Source organism: Schistocerca piceifrons, chromosome 8 (assembly GCF_021461385.2).
Source record: "Schistocerca piceifrons isolate TAMUIC-IGC-003096 chromosome 8, iqSchPice1.1, whole genome shotgun sequence".
Taxonomy (NCBI): Eukaryota; Metazoa; Arthropoda; class Insecta; order Orthoptera; family Acrididae; genus Schistocerca; species Schistocerca piceifrons.
In genome coordinates, this window is record NC_060145.1 from 84,196,686 (window position 1) to 84,219,539 (window position 22,854).

The 22,854-nt window shown below is 43.9% G+C and overlaps 1 protein-coding gene across 1 annotated transcript in view; it reads left to right on the plus strand.

Annotated features, from left to right (window-relative positions):
* LOC124712088 (somatomedin-B and thrombospondin type-1 domain-containing protein-like) overlaps positions 1-22,854 on the plus strand; it is a 317,554-nt gene that overhangs the window by 181,825 nt on the left and 112,875 nt on the right. The gene's annotated exons all lie outside the window — the stretch shown is intronic.

The following is a 22,854-nucleotide window of genomic DNA, read 5'->3' on the forward strand; positions in this document are numbered from 1 at the left end:
AGGTGCGAAGTCATTGAATACAACCGACGCATTATCTAGTTACTGCTTCTCTGCTGACAACCTTAGGTATGGGCAAGAAATCACGGGTCTATTACAAATCACAGTGACTGAGAAGCCTCATTTTTCGCAAGAGCGGTATCTGGCTACGATTTTAGTCAAAGTTAGAAGTCATGGTTGGTTCAAATGGCTCTGAACAGTATGGGACTTAACATCTCAGGTCATCAGTCCCCTATAAGTTAGAACTACTTAAACTTAACTAACCTAAGGACATCACACACATCCATGCCCGAGGCAGGATTCGAACCTGCGACCGCAGCGGTCCCGCGGTTCCAGACTGAAGCGCCTAGAACCGCTCGGCCACACCGGCCGGCTTAAAAGTTATTTGTAGCAACTAAAAGTGGCATTTATGCATTGTATCTGTCGACATCGCATGCCTGTTGACCGTCGTTCATACTTCGTTCTTCTCGCGCCCGAAGAAAAATTTTACACGTGCTGTTTTACCCGATAGCAACGCTGATACGTGTGGCTAGAGATCTCCAACCCCATGAAATACTGGTTATGTAGCGTAGCCCGAGGTCTGAGTTAGGTTCAAGGGCGATAACTCAGTTGAGAGTTGGAGTGCTAACCTATGAACCTACAGCGTAGCCTATTGTCTACGCTCGCACCATATTTAAACACCCTTAACACACTTTTCTTCATGAAAACTAAACTAGAGGACAAGGCTCCGACGAGTATTTTGGTGCATGCTACACACACCTATCGTACATAGACTACAAAAAATGCAAGGGGGAGTGTCCGCAATGCAACTTATACCGAATGTTTAACAGCAGAGTATCGACGTAATGAATAGTTTAGGAGGGTGGGGGTGGGGCGTTCCACAACGTAACTTTTATCAAATTTTTTTATAAAAGTATATTCACGAAACGGATAGGAGGAAGAGCTCTACGGCGTAAACTATTCCCCAACGTGAATTTTTAACTGGAATAAACGTATTTCCCATTTTTTTCACATGCATATCATTAAGCTTAAAACACATAATCAAGACTTTATCAATAAGGAAGATATACAGGCTGTCTGCTGTTCGTAATCTGTACAAACGATTGTTTGCAGATGATGATGCTGTAATTTACCTTCTCTTAAAATTATCAGATGATCAACACAAATTGCAGAATTACGTAGACAACGCATCTGAATGGTGTGAAAATGTGGTGTCAGCGTACTGTAAGACCTTCAGTACACACACCATCAGATTATTTGACTTGTCGCTCTAACGAAGTAGGCAAGTGTCAGCAATGTGTCTCATGGCCTTATCGTGGCGTGTCTATCTTCTGCCGTTAGGTCAGACGATAGAAATGCCACTTGCACTTTTAGAGTAGCAGATTGACGGTGACCAACTTTAAGCAGAACTTGATTAACTTTCACACATATTTATTAAAATAATAAAAAGGATAGACATTACGTAACTTGATTCGGGATGCTGTTTACAATTGACTATCTGAAGTTCCTTTGGTCTTGGTACGTTAATCTTATTCTCACATGTCTCTGATACTTAACAAAGTGTCTATACATTTCTCTTCATGGCTATGTACAGGAATATGATAATCTTATTAGGCGCAGACTGAAACTTGACTATAGACTGGTACAGACAAATGCAGACTGGTACCGACTGGTGCAGACAAATACAGACTGACTAATCGGAGGTCTGTACACTCGTTATAATACCTCGCGCGTTCATGTATCACTGCGCGAGTGTGATCCGCGAGGAGAAAAGGTTCTACGTTAGCAGAAATCTCATTGGCTGCGTTACATATTAATACGCGGATCGGCGAAAGCAGAATTTGGACCGTCTCTATGACAGCGCCATCTCGTAGTGCGGAGACGGACGAGCGCTGCGCCTGCGCTGTTGTGCTTAGCGGGGCGCGCTCTAGTGGGAAAGTTGTGTACGCGCTGACTACTTTTTTTTTTTCTTTATTGTGATTTCATGCCCCTGCCCCATAGGGGCAGGGGAGGGCTGTCAGCAGCACAATCCGCCGCTCTTCAGCCCAGTGACATGACAACTAAAACAAGAATAAAATAATACATACATAAGGAGGTAAAAAAGGGGAGCATAAAACATATAAGGGGAGAAAATGGAGGTAAAAATACACTGACATGTAGAAGTTCATTGGGGACAGTTAAAAAAGTCACCAGAAAGTTAAAAAACACAGTTGGCGATTCTTAAAACACAGAGAAGACACTGGATGCGCATGCACAGGTTAAAAGTTGGCCACAGTATTAAAAACACTCCGAAACAACACACTTAAAACCCACTTGGAGCACACACGACGAAGAAGAAAACTACCAGGCGGGACCTGCCGAGGGAAAGGACAGAGAGGATGGAAAAGGAGGGGAGAGCATGGGGCAGCTGGGGAAGCGGCGTGATGAAGAGAGGAGGGGCAACCGTGGGTTCACGAAGAGGCAGGAGACACATGGGGTGGGAGAGGAAAAGGGAAGACAGGGCAGGAGGGAGCGCAGAGACACTGAAAGAAGGCACAAGAGATGGACGGGGAGTAGTAGGGGAAATCCGCTCAGAAGGAGGGAGGGGGAGGAGAGGGAGCCCTGAGGAGGAGGCAGGAAGAGGGGGTTAGAGTTGGTAGGAAGGGTAGATGTCAGGGCGAAGCTCATCATCCGGGAGTGGTAGACGGTGGAAGTTGTGTTGGGAAAGGAGATGGAGGGTGTGGAGATGGAGAGAGGGAGGGACACAACGGTAAAGGCACGGCAACTGGTTGGGAGTGTTGAGGAAGGGAGACACCAGGGGGTGAGGGGGATCAAGGCGGCGGACAATATATAGTGTGCGGATGTGTTCAAGGAAAAGGAGAAGGTGGGGGAAGGGGATGAGGTCATAGAGGATGCGCGTGGGGGACGGAAGGCGGATGTGGAAGGCGAGGTGGAGTGCATGGCGTTCGAGGATTTGGAGGGCTTATAGAACCGGGGAGGGGCGGAAATCCAAGCGATGCTGGCATAACAAAGGATGGGGCGGCGCGCTGACTACGCGGAACTATGTACACAACAGAAAATTTCAGTCAACTCTAAATAGAGAATAGTGTGAAGTCATCTGTATACGTACTAAAAGGAATGCGCTAAATTTCCCACGCTGATTTCAACTAAATACACAGAGATAATGTTGTGGGGAAGACTAACCAAATACCACAATTTTATTGGTAGAACGCTTAGAAGATGCAACAGGTCAACACTACTCGTGTCCGTCCTCTTCTGGAAAACTGCTGCGTGGTGTGGGATGCACATCAAATTGCATTGACGGAACACGTCGAAAAAGTTCAAGGAAGGACAGCTCGTCTCTTATCATAGCGAAATAGGGGACAAAGTGCCACTGACATAATACGCGAATTCGGCTGGCAACCACTAAAATGACGGCATTTATCTTTGTGGCAGGACCTTTCCACGAGATTTCAGTCAGCATCTATCTCCTCCGAACGCGAAAATATTTGGTGGAGCCCACCTACATATAGAAAAAAGATTATAATAATAAACTACGAGAAGTCAGGCTTTCACGGAAAGATGTTAGTGTTCGTTTTCCCCACGCGCTGTTCGCGATTGGAACGGTAAGGAAATAGCTTGAACGTGGTTCGATGAACCCTGTTTCAGCTAGTAATTGTGAACTGCGGAGCAGTCATGTAGACGTAGATGAATAACTATACGACAGAAAATTTATGGATATGGTACGGCTTTTACAAGGTAGAATGGAGTTTTCCACGTCAACCCACAGTGTATTTCTCATTATTATCATACTTCTCAAATGGCATAATAATTTCAATGAGGCCATGTTGAAGTAGTTTGCCCACTTTGCAACTTCCGTTGGAGTGGCACTGTTCACATGACCGGATATACCAGTCAGCAGATAAACTTTCCAGTGTCTGTTAGTGACTAATCAGAGCGTAACGTATACCTTGATAAATCGCAGGAATGGCATTTCAATGTCGGTAGATTGCGACGGTACAAATGTTGTGAATTTGTCAAATGTCATTTTAAACCGTGACAAGTCGCAGTTAAAAATCGTAGTTACCGAAAAAACAGCGTTCATAGAAATCTCTGACATTGGAAAGTCACAGTTTAGCCCAACACTGCTTACGTTATCTCTGTTGTCATCCTGTTCAGTAGCGTAAAAGAACGGTTGTACTTTGAAAAATATCGAAATACACTCGAAGCATTAATCAAAGAAACTAGTAAGAGTAGTTCTTATCTGCATGTCACCCTCCCGACCCATAAAATCACAAAAATGTATTTCGCCGAGGTACCACCGACGGTACCTACTGTGGTGGTACAATTTCTGTTAAAGTTGGGATTCGCCATTTCTCACCCTCTATTTTCCGAGCGATGTAGAGCCCTGTCCGCTCTCTCTCTCGTTCCCCCACCCCACTCGCATCTGGCACTCCGGAGCTTACGGCCGACACCTACACAGCTTGTAACTTTTAAATCGCTATGGAGAAGGGTTGGTGCAAAATGTCTGCCGGAGGAACTGGTGGGGAAATATTTATGGCCACGCGCAGTTTCTCGGGCAAAACGGAACCTCCGATGTTGAAATATTCAGTCAGATTAAGCCCTCGCAGGAAAAGTTTTTAAAGCGCTGTGTGTGGCCAGGGCTTGACACGAACTTTCGCTTTTAATCCGATTGTAGCGCCGAAACTTCCCTATCCAGTGAAGGGGAAGAGACAAATGTCTCGGGGCTGAATAACAATTTATCTCTAACGAGAAGAGGGAACTTGTGAAAAAAGGAACACATATTTTTGCTATCGAAACTGGAATTATATCCGTGCGAAAAGTAACGGTCTTGACCGCAGATGTGCTCCTCGTTTCTCTGGACGTGTAGCTGTTCGATTGTATAGCTGACTTTGGCGAATACTAGGAAAGAGTTGAGAAACTAGGCAGAGCAAATGCCAGGCTTCGATTCGTTGATGTCTGGGAAACCGCAATACGTCTGCGAATGATGCTGTTTGCAAAACAGTTTTGGGACCCTTACGGGACTGTTGATGAAGTGTTCAAAATCAGTAGCGCGCCGTAGCAGCAGGGGACAAAGAGCGGAAACAGAACAGCCTTGACGGTCTCGCCACGAAGCAATAGAAAAAAAGGTCAACTTATCAGAAGAGGGAGGAACTTAGAAATTTCTTCTATTTAAAAAAAACGCAGAAGTTTTCCTCTCGTCTCTCCCTGTGCATCATCTGGTAGAAACTCAACACAAAATTAGCTAATAAAATCCACAATATGGCTTATAACTTTTCATTTCTGCGACACTCCATATGTCAATGGACTATGAAGAAATTTAAACTCACTATATGACCAAAAGTACCCTTTGCAATGCGCTAGAGACTGAGTCACAAAGTGTAGATGTAGCTGATGTGGTGAAAGAAGAATTCAACCAGTGTCTCAAACTGGTGTGTAGGAAGCTACAAGAAGTGGCAGAAAATTTGAATCGTTGTTCAGTTTGACAGGTCGTCGGTATTTTGCTGCGAATCGCCGCGAACTCGGCTCATGCGCCAACCTCGTCATCCCACAGTAGCACTTATATTTGTTGAGTGTATTCCAATACCTGTTTTCTCTCATAGCGTTTACCCCTCTACTGGGATGTGATATTCTGACACATAACTATACTTCTACGAACCTGAGTTTCTCAGGCCTGTGTTTGTTACTTCTAGCTTACAGCCTACTGCACTTTCTTTTTCCAGGTTAAGAAGATTCTTCGAATAATAACGGTCAGAGACTTTTCAGCAAAATCACACGCGAACCGGTAGACATGTAACAGTCACCTACGCTCGGTTTTACGGAAGTCGATTGTTCGACTTTGGTTTATTGGAATAATTCGAGGAAAGTGTAACGCAAATATGAAGGAGGTTGCATGAAGAACCCATTCTAGAGCACTGCTCAGGCCGGTTTAAAGTAAACTAACGAATCATTTCAGAGGCGTGATGATAAATTTGTTGCCTGTATGTTCTGTAAAAACCTGAGTGCTGCTGATATGCTACTGGAACTTAAATAATAATTCCTGCAGTGAAAAATTCTGTTGGCAAAACACTATTGAGAAAGTTTTGGAGTATTCCGTCGGTACTTGAAGGAACATAGAAGTATTAAAAACTTAAATATACCATACTGGTGTTCCACAGTAATATTTATTTAATAGTTCGTTATGGATCGGCTTTCGGATTTGTAGGCCATCTGGGATTTAAGTTTTAGCTACTGAGAAAGTCTAGAGATCTGACATTGGTGATGGCCTACAAAACGATCACGTTGTCGTTGCTGTTGTTGTTGTTGTTGTTGAGGTCTTCAGCCCAAAGACGGGATGCTAGAGCTCTCCATGCTCCTCTATCCTGTTGAAGCCTCTTCATCTCCGAATGACTATTGCAAACTACATCCTTTTGAATATGCTTACTGTAATTCATATCTTGGTCTCTCTCTACGATTTTTTTCCCCCAACACTTCCTTCCAGGGCCACATTAGTGATCACTTGATGTCTCAGAATGTGTCAAATGATCCCTTCTTCTAGTCAGGTTGTCCCATAAATTTTCTTCCCCCCCCCCCTCTCCCCCCCCCCCCTCCCCCCAATTCTGTTCATAACCTGGTCATTAGTTACATAGTTTGCCTATCCAGTCTTCAGAATTTCTCTGTAGCACCACATTTAAATCCTCTGTTCATTTACTGTCTCAACTGTTTATTGTCCCGGTTTCAGTTCGATACATGACTACACTCCAGACAAATACCTTCAGGAAAGACTTCCTAGCATTCAAATCTATATTCGATGTTAACAAAATTCTCTTCTTCACAAACGCATTTCTTGTTATTTCCAGTTTACGTTTCATATCCTCTCTACGTCGACCATCATCAGTTATTTTGCTGCCCAAATGGTAAAACCCATCCACTAATTTTAGTCTCGTTTCCTTATCTAATTTCCTGAGCATCACCTGATTTAATTCGACTACATTACATTAGCCTTGTTTTGCTTCTGTTGTACATCTTATAACTTCCTTTCTAGACACTGTCCCCTCGGTTCAACTGCTCTTCCGAGTCCTTAGCTGTCTCTGACAGAATTACAATGTCATCAGCAAACCTCAAAATTTTTATTTCTTTTCCCTGAACTTTAATTCCTACTCCAAATTTTTCTTAAGTTTCCTTTACCGCTTGCACAATGTACGACTTGAATAACATCTTGGATAGGTTCGAAACCTGTGTCAGTCCTCAACGGCTGTTTCCCTTTCATGCCCCTGAACTCTTTTATAAGTGCCGTATAGTTTCTGCAAAAGTTGTAAATAGCCTTTCGCTGACTGTCCTACTCTTATCAAAGTAAATCTCTCATAACTACCGTGGAGAGAAGAGAAATCAGGGCTCTTCTGGAAACATATAGGCAATCGTTTCTCCTTCGCTCCATTGGCGAATGGAGCAGGAAACGGAATGACTCCACCACGCCCCGTGTGGTGACTTTCAAAGATCGTACGTAGATGTAAATGTAGGGCTGGTGAGGGAGCCCAAATTTCCAGTATCTGGAGGGTGATTTCCAGACTCAACTGTAGCCTTGATACCAAGGGGCAACTACGGAAAACCTTCGTCAGAACCGGGGGACGAGAAATATTTTTAGTATAACTCCGGAACACTGTGTTCAAGAGTACAAGATATGAATACCACTCATATGCACTGACCGGCCAAAACATTATTACCACTGCCCATTGCAAGGCTTGATGGCTCATAGTGGTGTTGCGGACTCGTGACGCAGTAAGAAAAGTATGTAAGCCGAGCAGAGACAGTTAGGTGGTCACCCTAGCGGCGATATGCGCTGCAAATGGAGAAATCCACTGAGATAAGTGCAGAGCCTGTGAAGGGGTATCTCGAAATTGGCGAAGCTGGTTGAATGTTCAAGTGCTACTCTCGGGAGCATCTACGAAAAGTGGTAGGACAATGAAACTACCGCTAGGCACTAAGTGGATGGACGTCGACGACTCTTCACACAACGTGGAGTTTGGAGGCTTATCGTTCTGTAGAGTAGGACAGATTGTGATCTTTGGCACCTCTAGCGAAAGAGCACAATGCCGGTGGACGCACGTGTGTTTCGGTGCACACCACTTAGCGGACAATGTTGAACAACGGGCTCAGAAGCCGACGACCCCTGCGTGTTCACTTATTGGCCCAACGACTTCGTCAGTTACGATTGTAGTAGGGTCGGGACCATCAAGATTGGATCATGTATCACTGGAAACCTGTCGGCTCGTCGGATGAATCACGTTTTTGCTACACCAAGTCGATGGTCGTCTCCGTAAACGCTCTTATCCAGGCGAACGGCACGGACGCACGCTCGTGGGAGCAGTATTTTGCCATGATAGATATTGTCCTGCGCTTGCATGAGACCTGTGACATTAATCGAAGACACCATGTCACTTGCGAATATCGTGCTTGATGTCCTCCCTGACGACAATGTCATCTTCCAGCAGTATAATCGTTCGTATCTCGGAGCCAGGATCGTGATACAGTGGTTCGAGGAGCATGATAGCGAAATCACGTTAACGTCTTGGCCATCAAATTCACCTGACTTGAATCCTATGGTTCCCATCTGGGTCGCTACCGAGCGCCATCACCGTGCACAGAAATCAGTGGCCAGTCATTTACAGGAATTGCGTAACTTGTGTGTAGACCCCTGGTGCCACGTAGTTCCACAAATCTACCAACGAACTGTAGAATCGATGATATGCAGAATCGGTGATACATTGCGTTACAAAGATGGCCCAGCAAACTATTGAGCAGCTGCTCATAATGTATTGGCTCATTAAAGTGCGCGTCATTTATGTTGGCGGCCGAGTTTAGGTTCGTTCTGGGCATCTGGCGTCAAAAAATACAGTCAGCCAATGAACAGAGTACGACGTTGCCAGATCTCGACTGCAGAGCAGAGCACGGACGAGTGTCTTCAGTTTTAGAAACGTTCAGTCATAAATAAAGTAATAGAACAAAAGCAATGTCTTGATAGCAGACTTTGTTTTTTGAAAGTTTGGAAAAACCATTCTTTATACCAATTGCTTCATTTTCTATTAATTAGTTAAACCAAACAACCAATAAGACTCTTAATTCAGGCGATAGCAAGGAAAGGTGTTTGTATCAATTTCACGAACCGCTTTTTCGCAATAAAGAATAGCGGTAATTGTTTATTTCCTATTGTACTTCGACGAAATGCGAGTAATTCATAGGCATACCAAAAGTGTTTGTCAGAATTTTGCGTCACCTGTTATAGTCCTCCTTATGGAGTGACATTGTACTAGGAGCTGCGCTAGCGTAACGGTTAAGGCGTTGGGTTAGTAAGTGAAAGAGTTCAAACCTTGTACAATGCTAAATATTTTCTTTATTTAAAAACAATTGTGCGATGCTAAATATTTTCTTTATTTAAAAACAATATCGAAGTGTCTTACTTCACGAATTTTATTCGTTTGAATTCAACTTTTTGAAATTTCTAGTGCTTTGTCTCTTCATTAACCCTTTCGCTGCTGCAGTCACGTGCTCCCCGCATTCCGCGCTGTGCGCGATTTTGTCATCACTGCACTGCTCGCCTGTGCTGACACATGCTGTTTCCAACTGCTTTGACACACTTATCATTCGATTTCACAAAAACTATTTGGCCCAAAAATTTGATTTTTACACATCTTCTTGACTGATACCTTCCCCCCATAAATGACTTAATTTTGTTTCGATGTTCAACCCAGTTATTGTGCAGCATTAAATGTAGTAAACCATTGCACGAAATTTTGAAAGAGTTTGCAGAGGTAAAAGTCCATAGCGTATACTTTCCGTATGGTCGATTTTAATTGCCACAATGTTTAGAATGAAATGTGGACAAGGTACCTACATTTCATATAAAATTTACTGTATAGCAATATCTCATTTAATTTAAGTACCACATTGGTGTCGTATGTAATATTGAGAAATATTCCGTCTTTCGCGACTGTAATAAAAGTTTTATTTACACCGGGCGCGTTTGGCTTTATTTTAAAGCACCTCAATCAGTCAAAGGAAGTGGGGGGAAGGTATCAGTCAAGAAGATGTGAAAAAATCTAATTTTTGGGGCAAATAGTTTTTGTGGAATCGAATGATAAGTGTGTCAAAGCAGTTGGAAACACCATGTATCAGCACAGGCGAGCAGTGCAGTGACAAAATCGCGCAGAGCGCGGAATGCGGGGAGCACGTATCTGTAGCAGCGAAAGGGTTAATGCGGTCGTGGTGGCTTTACTTCATAAACTGCGCGCTCCCCCCTAAACGTAAGCTTGCGAACTATACTATACTATGGCGCTGCTTCTCTTGGCGCATGCGTCGTGTGCAACTGGCAACGCAGCAATCTCCCGCGTCTGGGCGGGCATGCGCGAGCCGCCAAGATAAAAGAATTCAACTATAGTGTATGTAGATGTATTTGTTTATGTGTATACAGAGTAAAAATCCATACTCCCTCTATATGTGGCGAATAGGTGGGATGTATTTCATTACTTATTTGATTCACGATTTCCGTACCTACCGATGAGCTGCATTTATCGTCAGTAGTCAGCCTCCCCATACTTTTTACGAATTTAATCTCTTCCTCCATATTTTACTTCCGTAGATTATTATTCGGTTTAACGTGGATAAGCTGCAAGCCTGCCGTGCTAGGTGGGGTAAGATTTTACACGCTCCGCCGAATGAATTCATATCCACGTTCTCTGCTGAGTCTTTCCTCATATCCGCCGGAAATTCCTACTCCTGCTCCGCCTGCGTTTTTGTGACTCGGCGTTCGCGTCTTCGGGGTATCATCGCATGTTTTCCGCGTTCTCTCCCAAGAGGGGGACTCTGAAAGCATCCGAGTAGCAACGCGCCCGTTATAAGCTTTCCTTTGCTAGGACATTTTGCTAAAAGAGACATTGCAAAGACATGCTGCGTGGAAGTGTGCAGTTATTAAAACACGTCCTCGAACGATTTAAGGCATCGGTGTTTACGTTGACACGATGAAATCGCTTGCAGGCTACTGAAATTAATGTAATAAAATGGAACACCTACAGCCGTCCTTACGATATTATTTACTATATGGCTATCAGTTTCGGTGCTTCAGTACGCTATCTTCAGGTCTTAATTAACGCTGAGGGTATACTAAAGCACCGAAAATGGCAGCCATAAAATAAATATCGTCGCAAGAACGGTTGTAGGTGTTAAATTTTAGTAGATATCTGAACGACCGGTCCGTTAAACCTCCAGTCACAAGGATGGACATAGAAAAACTACTGAAAATTAAGCATGTTACTGCCGGTGGCGTTTTCCTTTACTGTTATGGATTCTCTATGGGGCGCTGGAATAATTGGCTTGCATAGCGTAGTCATTAACCAAAAACTATAAAAAATACAGCTCACCCCCATCCTTGACTCCACCCCAAACACTGCGGTCTCTTGAAAAATAACTGTCATAAATGTGAGATAAGCCCTCTCTTTCCAGACTCAAATTCATTGCCCCCCGTCTCTTCCAGCGATGGACACAATACTAGTTAGTCGTATGTTGCTGGGCGACCAGAAATGTAATTATTGTGAAGTTTGGAGTATTGAGCTCACTAAGTTTCCCTTTATTGTAACATGGTGAGAAAGGCCAGCTGCAAGCTTAGGAGATCGGGTGGCCGAGAAGTGGATTTTTGGTATGTTTCCCTGAATTTCCCCAAGACCGCGAGGCCCAGGATAGAATACCTTCTTCTCCTGTGCGAAATGCGAGTGGTCCCTGGGAGAGTAGCCATAAACGCACTCAGCCTTTCCTAGAAACGTACGCAAAGTAAAAGCCACGACCATATTACCGTACACATCGTGGGAACGTGCTGCTTTTTGGGTCCAGACGAACTTTCAGCGAATCGGGGTGCAAGCCCGTCTAGGACCAACTTCCAGTCAGTTTATATAAATGGATGCGAAAGGTAATTAGAGAATGGAATCATTGAGTTCAAAAGAAAGAAACCCAAGAAGTCAGTTTGAGTCATAAAAATACCAACGTCACGCTCAACTCCCTTGCCTTTGCAAATGCCTTAGCAATATTTTCCGAAATCAGCGATACAGCGACTGAGCAGATCAACCAAGCCACATTAGAAATTTCTTTCGAGGGGACAGAATTCACAACGTGCATTAAAAATGCTCCGAAATTCCTAACCCCAAAATGCGGAAGAAACAACACTGTGAATAAATTTAAGTACATAGGGAGAATGATACAGCCAAGAGGTGTAGATAAAGAGGAAAACAAAGGTAGAGCTCTGGAAATGGAAATGGCTTATCTGTTGATGAAGGAGCTTTATGATCATTTTTTTTTTTTTGGTCATCAGTCTACTGACTGGTTTGATGCGGCCCGCCACGAATTCCTTTCCTGTGCTAACCTCTTCATCTCAGAGTAGCACTTGCAACCTACGTCCTCAATGATTTGCTTGACGTATTCCAATCTCTGTCTTCCTCTACAGTTTTTGCCCTCTACAGCTCCCTCTAGTACCATGCAAGTCATTCCCTCACGTCTTAGTAGATGTCCTATCATCCTGTCCCTTCTCCTTATCAGTGTTTTCCACATATTCCTTTCCTCTCCGATTCTGCGTAGAACCTCCTCATTCCTTACCTTATCAGTCCACCTAATTTTCAACATTCGTCTACAGCACCACATCTCAAATGCTTCGATTCTCTTTTGATCCGGTTTTCCCACAGTCCATGCTTCACTACCATACAATGCTGTACTCCAGACGTACATCCTCAGAAATTTCTTCCTCAAACTAAGGCCGGTATTTGATATTAGTAGACTTCTCTTGGCCAGAAATGCCTTTTTTGCCATAGCGAGTCTGATTTTGATGTCCTCCTTGCTCCGTCCGTCATTGGTTATTTTACTGCCTAGGCAGCAGAATTCCTTAACTTCATTGACTTTGTGACCATCAATCCTGATGTTAAGTTTCTCGCTGTTCTCATTTCTACTACTTCTCATTACCTTCGTCTTTCTCCAATTTACTCTCAAACCATACTGTGTACTCATTAGACTGTTCATTCCGTTCAGCAGATCACTTAATTCCTCTTCACTTTCACTCAGGATAGCAACGTCATCAGCGAATCGTATCATTGATATCCTTTCACCTTGTATTTTAATTCCACTCCTGAACCTTTCTTTTATTTCCATCATTGCTTCCTCGATGTACAGATTGAAGAGTAAGGGCGAAAGGCTACAGCCTTGTCTTACACCCTTCTTAATACGAGCACTTCGTTGTTGATCGTCCACTCTTATTATTCCCTCTTGGTTGTTGTACATATTGTATATGACCCGTCTCTCCCTATAGCTTACCCCTACTTTTTTCAGAATCTCGAACAGCTTGCACCATTTTATATTGTCGAACGCTTTTTCCAGGTCGACAAATCCTATGAAAGAGTCTTGATTTTTCTTTAGCCTTGCTTCCATTATTAGCCGTAACGTCAGAATTGCCTCTCTCGTCCCTTTACTTTTCCTAAAGACAAACTGATCGTCGTCTAGCGCATTCTCAATTTTCTTTTCCATTCTTCTGTATATCATTCTTGTAAGCAGCTTCGATGCATGAGCTGTTAAGCTGATTGTGCGATAATTCTCGCACTTGTCAGCTCTTGCCGTCTTCGGAATTGTGTGGATGATGCTTTTCCGAAAGTCAGATGGTATATCGCCAGACTCGTATATTCTACACACCAACGTGAATAGTCGTTTTGTTGCCACTTCCCCCAATAATTTTAGAAATTCTGATGGAATGTTATCTATCCCTTCTGCCTTATTTGACCGTAAGTCCTCCAAAGCTCTTTTAAATTCCGATTCTAATACTGGATCCCCTATCTCTTCTAAATCGACTGCTGTTTCTTCTTCTATCACATCAGACAAATCTTCACCCTCATAGAGGCTTTCAATGTATTCTTTCCACCTATCTGCTCTCTCCTCTGCATTTATCAGTGGAATTCCCGTTGCACTCTTAATGTTACCACCGTTGCTTTTAATGTCACCAAAGGTTGTTTTGACTTTCCTGTATGCTGAGTCTGTCCTTCCGACAATCATATCTTTTTCGATGTCTTCACATTTTTCCTGCAGCCATTTCGTCTTAGCTTCCCTGCACTTCCTATTTATTTCATTCATCAGAGACTTGTATTTCTGTATTCCTGATTTTCCCGGAACATGTTTGTACTTCCTCCTTTCATCAATCAGCTGAAGTATTTCTTCTGTTACCCATGGTTTCTTCGCAGCTACCTTCTTTGTACCTATGTTTTCCTTCCCAACATCTGTGATGGCCCTTTTTAGAGATGTCCATTCCTCTTCAACTGTACTGCCTACTGCGCTATTCCTTATTGCTGCATCTATAGCGTTAGAGAACTTCAAACGCATCTCGTCATTCCTTAGTACTTCCGTATCCCACTTCTTTGCGTATTGATAGTTTCTGACTAATGTCTTGAACTTCAGCCTACTCTTCATCACTACTATATTGTGATCTGAGTCTATATCTGCTCCTGGGTACGCCTTACAATCCAGTATCTGATTTCGGAATCTCTGTCTGACCATGATGTAATCTAATTGAAATCTTCCCGTATCTCCCGGCCTTTTCCAAGTATACCTCCTCCTCTTGTGATTCTTGAACAGGGTATTCGCTATTACTAGCTGAAACTTGTTTCAGAACTCAATTAGTCTTTCTCCTCTTTCATTCCTTGTCCCATGCCCATATTCTCCTGCAACCTTTTCTTCTACTCCTTCCCCTACAACTGCATTCCAGTCGCCTATGACTATTAGATTTTCGTCCCCCTTTACATACTGCATTACCCTTTCAATATCCTCATACACTTTCTCTATCTGTTCATCTTCAGCTTGCGACGTCGGCATGTATACCTGAACTATCGTTGTCGCTGTTGGTCTGCTGTCGATTCTGATTAGAAGAACCCGGTCACTGAACTGTTCACAGTAAGACACCCTCTGCCCTACCTTCCTATTCATAACGAATCCTACACCTGTTATACCATTTTCTGCTGCTGTTGATGTTACCCGATACTCATCTGACCAGAAATCCTTTATGATACAAAGAATGAAACACTGCAACATTGTCATAAAACTGGAATGCCTTTACGCATCTGAATGTTTAGACCTCAACAAAAACTGAAGATTTGAGTAAAAGGAAAGGAAGGTGTTCTCAGGAAATTGAGAATTTAGTTTTATGGCCACCTGGTTCGAATGAACCAGGAAAGACATTAGAAAAAAATTTGATCATTTAGACAGAAATCCCTATTCGCAAATCAGTTGGTTCAGGAAAGTAACAAAGGACTTAGTAGAAATGAACGTTACGAAAGTAAAAATTCTTGAAAGGCCAACTTCTCGAAAAAATGTTAGCGAGTCAGTGGTTCCAAGGAAACACCAGAAAGCGCGTCAGTCCACGTATAGATGAAAGAAAAAAAAGAACATAGTGAGAGAATGCAGAAACAATGGAAAGTAAATTTTGGAAAGCATTTCATAATTGGAGGAAAGCAGCGATCGGTATAAAATGCTAAAAATCGTATAAAAACTGTCTCGATCGCATTTTCAGATTTTTATTCGTTATCAATCGGCTTCGACCCTTTCCTCAGACTATCTTCAGTCTTTTCCCCGCCATTACGGCTGGTGGTGGAGGCAGACGGATCGAGATCTATAGAAGTCAGCAGTGAGGAGTGACATCCTCACTTCTATGGATCTCGCACCGCCTGCCTCCACCAGCAGCCATAATGGCGGGGAAAAGACTGAAGGTGATGTGAGGAAAGGGCCGAAATGGGTTGCTAATGAATAAAAATCGACAAACCCTATCGAGACTGTTTTCATTTGATTTTTAGCAATGGGAAGGTCGAAAATCGGGAAAGAAGATGACATTATGAGGAAGTTACCTCCCGGTGTCCGTAAATGCCGAAATAGAATAGAGGATAATAATAATAATAATAAGTAATAATATTCGTCGTGAAACGTTTTTGGCGAGCTAAGAATCAAGGTATAATGATGAATCGTAATGAAATAAATTGTTTAACCATGCACTGAAGCGCACATCATAAATAAAGTGGACATAATTCAGTGCTGGTATAGGCTGACACAACATCAGTGCGATAAGTACATATTTAGTTTTCATTATAATAATGAGGGATCTTGATGTAATGACTGTTTACTTATCGATGCACTCATATACGTATCGCAAACACAGTGCACTTTCTTCAGTGCTGGTGTAGCCCGGAATGACTCTCGAGGGGACTTCTAAAAGTAAATTACGCTTTAATATGACCGGCGAATTAACTTTTATTGAATGCTCCGCTTCGCTTCAAAGTGACACAGGTACAGGACAGTATTTTTCAACATAGACAGCAAATCCCTGTAAACAGCGGTTGGGACGTTCAACCAGTCGTACAGAAAACAGCTCCCTCCCCGGTCATGGAGCCATTCGAGAAACGCTCTGTGAACATTTTCATATCTGGAATACCTCTTTCTCTTCGCTCGCCGAAGAGATGGGCATCGCTTAGCGCCAGGTCTGGACTTCCCCATCATCATCACTCACGTCTGTTTGGTGTTGTTCGTATAGTTGGCACCATTTCACTTTGGCTGGACGCGACCCTGCATTTAGGTCCCTATACAGCCGGAATTTCACAACGACTCTCTGTGCAGTTTAGACGTTTTGCCCGCAAGAATCGTAGTGCACCACCTACTTCAAATTTCAAGAACGTTTAAAGTTGCTACTCCATTTCATTCGTACACTGTGATGGGCCTGCTATCCATATCAGAGCAGAACTGTTTCAGCAGAAAATATGTGCTCCCTTCTGCAATGAGCCCTTGTTTAGCGTACTAAGACGTGACGCGCAACTTAATTTCTATCTCTGCCTATGGGCTTCCCAACCCTGCAATAAATTAAACAATTACTGAGGCCGATAAAACAAGGGGAAGAAATGGAGATGAAAAACGCCGAGGGAAAGACAGGTCCTCACTGCACAGGGTCGTTAAGTATTACGGGATCTACGCATCTGTATGAGTGTCTGTATGTAAAATTCGTATATTCCGAGGGACATACCAGCCACACCGCTTATAAGGTCCTTGCCTGTCAGTTAGGCAGCCTGCTTTACGCTAGTCTTGCGCTCGTCTCGCGACTGATGCCCCAGTGAATAGCTACAATCCCGTTCAAAAACCACCGTGAATGACTAGAGATAGGACGTTCAGTATCGCAGGACATGTACATTAGTATGTTCTGCAGAAATGAGTAGCCTTTCAGTCACCTCGGTTCAGCATCTGCCCTGTTGCCTAGCAGCCACTGGGTCCGCCATCGGCCCTGATAACCTGTTCCATGCGTGATGCCATCGACACGTATAAGGCGGGAATGGCATCCTGTGTTATAGCGATCCACGCTGCATTCATTTCGTTCTAAAGTCTATCTGCGGTAGTTGGCATTGGTTGACAGCACAGCACCTGTTGTTTCACAAAATCCCACACAATTTCGATTGGCCACAAGTCTGGTGATTTGGCGCACCAGAGCAATAGGCTGAGATCGTGTGATGCCAAGGAGGCCCATGTTCGTGCAGCAACATGTGGTCGTTCACTTTCTTGCTGAAAAATTGTGTGTGGTGTGTTGTGCAGAAAGGATACGACTGTGGGTCGTAGGATGTCATTCACGTAGGTCAGACTGGTCACAGTCCGCTGGTCATGAGCCAACTGTGAAGTGTGGTTGCACCCAATAGCACCCCATACTATAAAGCTTTGCGTGGGCGCTAGTCTGGAACCGAGCGACCGCTACGGTCGCAGGTTCGAATCCTGCCTCGGGCATGGATGTGTGTGATCTCCTTAGGTTAGTAAGGTTTAAGTAGTTCTAAGTTCTAGGCGACTGATGACCTCAGAAGTTAAATCGCATAGTGCTCAGAGCCATTTGAACCATCTGAACCTTGCGTGGGGGCTGTATGTCTTGTGCGAATGCAGTCACTGTGATGCCGCTCACCCTGTCTGCGGCGAACCAAAATGCGGCCATCATTTCCATACAAACAGAACCTGGATTCGTCAAACACTATCTGATGCCATTCCTGTTACCAATGACGTCGTTCTATGCGACATGCATGTCTCCACACGTTCGTAAAATGTAGGCGGAGAAGTGGACGATGTGCACTTAATCCATGCTGTAATAAACGGGCGACGGGCTGTCAGTCCTAATAGTGTACGATGTGTTCCACTGTTGCGCGACAGCCCAGGAGGACGCTGATCTGTCGTGTGATGCCTTTTGCATGAGGTGTCGATCTTCTCGGGGGATGGTCTGGGTGGTGCGACTAGACCCCTCTCGTCTTGTTCAGTGGCCTTCCGTGAACCATTCTGCACAGATCTACTGCACTGCCGGAACACATCATCGCACACGAGCAGCAATTTCCCGGGTAGATGCATCACATTCTTTCACGCCAATAATGCGCCCTGTTCCCCAAGCTCCGTTATTCGTCGGTGCAGAAAAATGGTGCCCTGAGCACTATGGGACTTAACATCTGAGGTCATCGGTCCCCTAGAACTGAGAACTATTTAAACCCAACTAACCAGAGGACATCACACACATCCATGCCCGAGGTAGGATTCGAACCTGCCACCGTAGTAGTCGCGCGGTTCCCGACTGAAGAGCCTAGAACCGATCGGCCACCGCGGCCGGCGTCGACAGTGCAGTTCGCGCATACGCATCCGAGGTATCCTGCACGTCTGCTGAAATCACACTGATCCATTAACTTCGGTTTATAGCGACAACGAGAGCCGCCGGCACATTTCACCGGTTGGTGGTGCTGCGCCGCGATATCGATGTTGACCTTCCACATGAGGGCTGACATCGTTCAAATGCTAATCATTTCTGCAGAACATACTAAGGTACATGGTCAGTGAATATGAACGTCCTATCTGTAGTCGTTCAGTGTGTTCTGTTTTTTTCTGAACGTGAGTGGATGCGTGGTGTCCGTTCCTTTGGACGTGAACGAAAAAACGGACGCCACCCATTCATATTATTGATTGGCCTCGATGGGTAACGGATCCTCTACATTCGGTGCCTATGCATATTTATGTCCGATCTCCTGCGGGAATCATTTTGTAGCGAACATGAAGGACATGGACATGGAGCCGGCCGTTGTGGCCGAGCGGTTCTAGGCGCTTCAGTATGCAACCGCGCGACCGCTACGGTCGCAGGTTCGAATCCTGCCTCGGGCATGGATGTGTGTGATGTCCTTAGGTCAGTTAGGTTTAAGTAGTTCTAAGTCTAGGGGACTGATGACCTCAGACGTTAAGTCCCATAGTGCTCAGAGCCTTTTGAACCATGGACAGGGACTGCGGATAGGTGGCACTAGGTGGCGTGGCGAGGTAGCCCCCGCAGCTGCAGTAAACACTGTGTCCGGATGACACAGTGGTTAACGCAGCTGCCTCGTAAGCAGAAGATCCCAGGCTCGAATTCCAGTCCGGCATGCATTCTCACTCGTCGCCGCTGATGCAGCTTATGTCAATGATCCCTTTCCTTTCCTTTCCTTTCCTTTCCTTTCGCCCCCTCCTCCTTCAATATGCTTATTGTTGCTATCCTTAAGCAACAGGCTTAGGACATTGAGAATTGACTAACGGCGGAACCCACATCCCAGTTTGCTCTTGTGTGAAGTGTGGGCGAAGTATGCTCTGTCTACCAGATAGAAATGCAATGGGAATTTACACAATGTATCATCGAACCGATTGACGAGGAAGTAACCGACAGAAATATCACATCTACATCTACATCCCTACTCCGCAAGCCACCTGACGGTATGTGGCGGAGGGTACCTTGAGTATATCGGTTATGCCTACTATTCCAGTCTCGTATTGTTCGTGGAAAGAGAGATTGTCGGTATGCCTCCGTGTGGGCTCTGATCTCTCTGATTTTATCCTCATGGTCTCTTCGCGAAATATACGTAGGAGGGAGCAATATACTGCTTGACTCCTCTGTGAAGGTATGTTCTCGAAACTTCAACAAAAGCCCGTACCGAGCTACTGAGCGTCTCTCTTGCAGAGTATTACACTGGAATGTATCTATTATCTCCGTAACGCTTTCGCGATTACTAAATAATCCTGTAACGAAGCGCGCTGCTCTCCGTTGGATCTTCTCTATCTCTTCTATCAACCCTATCTGGTACGGATCCCACACCGGTGAGCAATATTCAAGCAGTGGGCGAACAAGTGAACTGTAACCTACTTCCTTTGTTTTCGGACTGCATTTCCTTAAGTTTCTTCCAATGCATCTCAGTCTGGCATCTGCTTTACCGACGATGAATTTTATATGGTTATGTGACATGTAATGAACGCGTGAGATGTGCCTCGTTAATTTGTCGCTCGCGCTTCGAGCACCTCCTGCAGTCACGTGTACTTGCCGTATTAAAAATAAATTATACAAAATTATTTTAGTGGAAGTCTCTTTTGTGATTTTCTGTAGAAAACCGTACACTAGCACCTTTACCTACATGTGGTTGAAAACTTGGAACAGATTGTGTTCGTTTTATACCAAGGCAGTTGGACCTTTAGCAGAATGAGACAAACATATCACGCTCAGGAACTGGTGAAACCGTATGCCTTTTGCTCGCTACGTTGACTGCCACACAAAATGAATGACTATTAATGGCAATAATCCTCTGCAATAACGAAAGACGTTATCCATCGACTTAGTTTATTAATTTTTAAGCAATAGAGCATTCAGACCGATGTAAGTCACAAATCCATAACCGTTTATTCCAAAAAAGCCACAGATCGTCCTTGTTGGTTCAGTACGAATCTAATTATAAGCATTGGCACTGTAGCTTGATAATGAACGATTCCGCATACAGGTCTTCAGTCTAACAACGGATATTCACACGAATAGCGTGACATCTGGTGCCGTAAATTTACTTACCCTCAACGCAAAGGATTCCTGAATTCATGCTCGTTAATCTCTATGTATCAAACAATATACTCAGTAATGTAACTGCTTTCCCTCAACACTTCGGTCATTGCATTGGTCTGTGTGACCAGTTCCCGATTTCTTCCATTTTTTAATGTCACAGTTCGTTCTAACGCCCAATAACGTGCTTAGTATTTTTCTCATTTTCTCGGTTTCTCTTTTCGTGTTTTGCTTTAGCCCTTCTAATGAATACTGTACTTCTGACCGTATCACCGTAGAGTGGTGCCCCAGTTTGGGGTTGATTGATATCGATTTCTTGTTCTATTGTGTGAGCTTGTTAACCAGTTTCATTCTCATTATCCTGTTTTTGTAAGCTACCCTGGTCTTGTCCATCTGGCTGCATCCGCTCCAAGTGATATCTGAATTTGTTCATCTTTTGATCACTCCGTACCGTGTTTTTCAGTGCGTCTTCAGATTCCTCACATGTATCATGTTATATCATTTTTTTCAGAACAGTTTCTTCGGCTACTTCTTGCATCTCTATCAGCAGCTTGTTTTCCATGCTGTCTCTTCGGCTCTGAGCACTATGGGGCTTAACATCTGAGGTCATCAGTCCCCTAGCACTTAGAACTACTTAAATCTAATTAACCTAAGGACATCACACACATCCATGCCCGAGGCAGGATTCTAACCTGCGACCGTAGCGGTCGCGCGGTTCCAGACTGAAGCGCCTAGAACCGCTCGGCCACACCGGCCGGCTGCTGTCTCTTTCAGTTGGATCTAGTATTCAGCGTTGAGTGTAGTAATAAATCCTATTCTTAATCGAGAACGGTATGTGAAGAACCGATGCATCTACATATATAGTCTGGAAATCACTTTGAAGCGCATGGTTCAGGATTCTTCATTCATTCACGCGTGGATCACGGGAGAAATGAATGCTTAAAAGTATTTGTATGCACCGTAGTTAGCTTCTTGTGGTCTCCGCTATCGCTGTGTGTGCGATACGTTGGCAGCTGTAGCATATTCCTAGATTTCTCATCTAGTGCCTGTCCTTCACACTTCGTAAAAAGGCTTTCGCGAGATTGTTGGCGTTAGCATTGAAGCTTCTGCTGGTTCAAGTTTGTCAACATCTTTGTGACGCTCGCTATGACTCAAACAAACCGCTAACTATAAGTGCCGCTCTTGTTTGTCAGGCAAAGCTTTCACCAACAAGAAAGTTAGTTTGGATTCAATAGTGCTCGACTAGGAATTGTGCTGTTGGAAATGGGATGCCCTTACCTCGCTCCGACCTCGAACAAGACATATTGAGCCAGTTGTGAAGACATCTACATTTTAACGTAGCCATCGAATCACAGAGTAGCTCAGCATCTTTCAAATACGGACATTTTACGGAGTGTGCAGTTGTACTGCAGTCCACCGAAGTAACGCACTGGCAGTTAGTACAGTTGCTTTATCAACAACCAGATCAGAGAAAATTGTTTAAGGCGTTTGCAACACATTGTCCGAAAGTAATAGATGGACAAATTATTTACAACTCTATAGTCAATGCAGAAGATTTTTATGACACTTCTTCTCAACAATGATATGGCAAATAGCTGCGCCTTTTACCACAACCACAAATAATCAATAATGGCGATCACTTGATTTTAGCTTCTTTGAATAAAAGTTTTCTTCCCGCTTTAGCTGTTTAGCAATTGAACATCAGGGAAAAGTAACTGTAACAACACTTTACTTGATAGATTAGACTCAGCCTGTACTTTCGACCGGGTCCGTTTGGCATTTTTTACTTAGTAACAGTCTGTGTTCTCTTACCTCACATGCAGTTTCAACATCCAGAGATTACTTTCGATCTAGGTAGTCGTTATGAAATTTATCTAGAAATTGATTGTTTTTCCTCCAGTCACTGAAAGTCACGGTTGGAAAAGTTTATGTTCTTTTGGTTGATACGTAAAAGCATCAATAGCAAACGTCATGTTAAC